This window comes from Mandrillus leucophaeus, unplaced genomic scaffold (assembly GCF_000951045.1).
Source record: "Mandrillus leucophaeus isolate KB7577 unplaced genomic scaffold, Mleu.le_1.0 Scaffold716, whole genome shotgun sequence".
NCBI classification, from domain to species: Eukaryota; Metazoa; Chordata; class Mammalia; order Primates; family Cercopithecidae; genus Mandrillus; species Mandrillus leucophaeus.
Window position 1 is genome coordinate 824390 of NW_012107764.1, and position 3811 is coordinate 828200.

Below are 3811 nucleotides of genomic sequence, written 5' to 3' on the forward strand. Positions count from 1 at the left end.
CGCCCAGCTAATTTTTTGTATTTTTAGTAGAGACGGGGTTTCACCGTGGTCTTGATCTCCTGACCTTGTGATCTGCCTGCCTCAGCCTCCCAAAGTGCTGGGATTACAGGCATGAGCCACCGTGCCCGACCTGTACCACAATCTCTTATGAAATTGCTTATTGTGAATCAATCCTCAAGTATCTGTTCCATGATACATGCTTTAGGAAAATCAGATTTCTGGTTTTGGAGGCCAAATACATGAGGTCTTGAGCTCTGGTGCTCTACTCCAAGGGTCTCTGAATGGCTGGGCATGGTGACTCACGCCTGTAATCCCAGCACTTTGGGAGGCTGAGGAAGGAAGATCACTTGAACTCAGGAGTTTGAGAGCAGCCTGGGCAATATAATGAGACCCTGTCTCTGTAACAAATAAAAATCTCTGGGTATTTTTCCCAGCAAGTCATCCTCATGACTGCTATGGGACAAAACAAGGGTCTTTGAGATCTTATTTGGTTAGTTCCTGACCTCCTTCTCCCATATCTTTTTCTTGGTTCTCTTATAACTCCAGTTCGTCCTCCATCTAGCCCATCAAGTTTCCTGGGGCAGGGGAAAAAAAAAAAAAAAAACACTAATCAAACTGCTCCCTTGCTAAAAATCAGTTAATTCTCTGTTACCTTCAGAATAGATTGCCAGTCTGCCTCCAAGCCCCCCTCACCATGCTGCTGTCTACCCTTCTTAGCACTCTCCATTGTGTGTGCTAAGTTCCAGTCATACTAAATCATTTAATATTTCATAAGCATGCCGTGCCCTTCATTTGTTCCATGCTGTTCCCTCTCTAGAATGTCCTCCCCTCCTGTTCCTGGAATCTGATGAACCCCTGTCATTCTTTAAGATCCAGATCTAGACTTTACTTTTTTAAAGAAGCCTTTGATTTCTCCACAAGGGAAAAGAATGATTCCTTTCTTTCTACTTGTCTTTTTTCTATTACAGCCTTATTGTATTATGTTGTAGCTGTCCTTGAGATCCTGGAGGGTGGGATCTGTGCCTTACTCATATTTCTTTGCTTCCCCAAAACCTAGCACATGTTTGTGAATGCAGGCACCCATATGGGGTGATAGGTATAAGCGCTAATTACTAACTTGCACCAGTCTTCACTTCCCAAGAGAGGATGGGAAACCTCCCAGCTATATTCTGTTTGGAATAATTGGGTGTGAACGTAGGAAATAAATATGTTTTATATACTCCTTTTTTGATTCACTGTAAAAGGAGGTGATCAATTTTTGTTTTTGCTTTTTTGAGACAGGGTCTCACTTTGTCACCTAGGCTGGAGTACAATGGCATGATCATGACTCACTGCAACCTCAAACTCCTGGGCTCGGGTAGTCCTCCTGCCTCATCCTCTCAAGTAGTAGGACTACAGGCATGTACCTCCACACCCAGCTAATTAAAAAAAAAAAAAAAATTGTAGAGATGGGGTCTCACTGTGTTGCCCCAGTGGTCTCAAAGTCCTGGCCTCAAGTGATTCTCCCACCTCAGCCTCCCAATGTGTTGGGATTATAGGCGTGAGCCATAAAAGCACCTGATAGTCTTCTTGAAAGATTAGCAGGCTTTCAGTAAGGAGTGATTCAGTGTTCCTTGAATATACTCAGCACCTTGGTCACTATTCATTGCCCATCTTTCTCCCTTGCTCTTAAGAGATTTATAACCCCAGTACCCAGCACAGTGCCTAGCACCTATTAGGAGCTCAGTAAACATTTGTTGAGGCTGGGTGTAGTGGCTTATGTCTGTAATCCCAACACTTTGGGAGGCCAGAGTAGGAGGATTGCTTGAGGCCAGGAGTTTGAGACCAGCCTGGACAGCATAGTGAGACCCTGTCTCTACAAAAAAATAATTTAAAAAAAAATTAGCCCGGCATGGTGGCTTGTGCCAGTGGCCCCAGCTACTCAAGAGGCTGAGGCAAGAGGATCCCTTGAGCTCAGGAGTTTGAAGCTGCAGTGAGTTATGATCACACCACTACACTCCACCCTGGGTGACAGAGCAAGACCCTGTCTCTTAAAAAAAATCAATTAAAAAAAAAGAATATGAATGTTTTTTGATGATGTTATCCAAGGTTACTTAGTATCTTGCCATCTGTACAGAAGACTTCAAGACTCTAAGAAAACCACAATGAGATACTACCTTACGCCCAGTAGAATTGCTGTTAATTTAAAAACAAAAAACAAAAAACAAAAACCTCCAGAAAATGACACATATTATCAAGATATGGAAAAACTGGAACCCTTGTGTACCCTTGGCAGGACTGTAAAATGATGCAGCCCCTATGGAAAAGAGCATGGTGGTTCCTCAAAAATTTTTAAACAGAATTACCATGTAATCTAACAATTCAATTACTACGTAAATTAAAAAAAAAAAAAAAAAAAAAACCTGAAAGGGCTGGGTGCGGTAGTTCACACCTGTGATCCCAGCACTTTGGGAGGGTGACGCAGGCAGATCACCTGAGGTCAGGAGTTCGAGACCAGCCACGGTCAACATGGTAAAACGCCATCTCTACTAAAAATACAAAAAATTAGCCAGACATGGTGGCAGGTGCCTGTAATCCCAGCTACTCAGGAGGCTGAGGCACAAGAAACGCTTGAGCCCAGGAGGCAGAGGTTGCAGTGAGCCGAGATCCCGCCATCGCACTCCAGCCTGGGCAACAAGAGCGAAGTTCCATCTCAAAAACAAAACAAAACAAAAAACAAACAAACTGAAAGCAGTGTCTCAAAGAGATATTTTTACAGCAGCATTATTCATACCTGGGAAGTACCCAGGTGTCCATCAGTGGATGAATGGGTAATCAAAATGCGGTGTGTACATACAATAGAATATCATTCAGTCTTAAAAAAGAATGAAATTCTGATACATGCCACAATATGGATGAACCTTAAGAACATTATATTTAGTGAAATAAGCTAGCCACAAAAAGACAACTACTGTGTTATCCCATTTATATGAGGTATCTAGAATAGTCAAATTCATAGAAACAGGAAGTAGAATGGTGGTTGCTAGGGGCTAGGGAGAGAGTGGGTAAGACAGAGTTGTTGTCTAATGGGTACAGAGTTCCAGTTTTGCAAGATGGAAAGAGTTCTGGAAATTGGTTGTACAACAATGTGAATGTACTTTAAAATGGTTGAAATGATAAATTTTATGGCATTTGTATTTTACCATATTTTTTTAAAAAGAGCACTAAACTAGGAGACAAAAGACCAAGACTGCAGCTCTTGGTTGTTTTCCACAGATAGATGAGTCTCAAGGAATTTGAGACTTCCTTGAAACTCAAGGAAGTACTCAAGGGAGTTGAGTAAAGGAAGCTTCTTTACTCATTGCTTCTGTTAATTCATCTTTAAACGGGATAAAAAAGACTGTGGAGTCTAGATTTGTATGAGGATCAAATAAACCCCCCCCGCAAAAAAGTTTAAGATAATTTTTTGAGTTGTAGTTATTCCCAGTATTCCAGAGCCTCTGATCTCTTGATATTTGTTACAATTTTCACATCTTATTTCATAATGAAATGCTAAAGATGCCTCAGCAATAGCCAGTTGACTTCAAAGGTCTCGTATGAGGAATCCTTTTAATTTGGGCTATTCACCTTATAATTTGGTCCTGGGAAAACAGCAAATAAATAAAATTTTATGAGGACTATTGATGATCTAAGATGGTAATTATCAGTGTAGTTTAGCATGAGCTAATGAAATACAGACTCAGGATTTTCATCTTAGTATAAAAAAGCTCTTCTTCTCCAACAAATCCCCAAATGACGGATGACGCCAGTGCAGGGGGCGGCGGGGCGGCGG

General features: G+C 41.5%; 1 protein-coding gene and 1 pseudogene across 2 annotated transcripts in view; one reads left to right on the top strand and one right to left on the bottom strand.

Annotated features, from left to right (window-relative positions):
- Nucleotides 1–3811, bottom strand: part of EIF2S2 (eukaryotic translation initiation factor 2, subunit 2 beta, 38kDa) — a 31689-nt gene that overhangs the window by 27531 nt on the left and 347 nt on the right. The gene's annotated exons all lie outside the window — the stretch shown is intronic.
- LOC105528426 overlaps nucleotides 3772–3811 on the top strand; it is a 5931-nt pseudogene continuing 5891 nt past the window's right edge.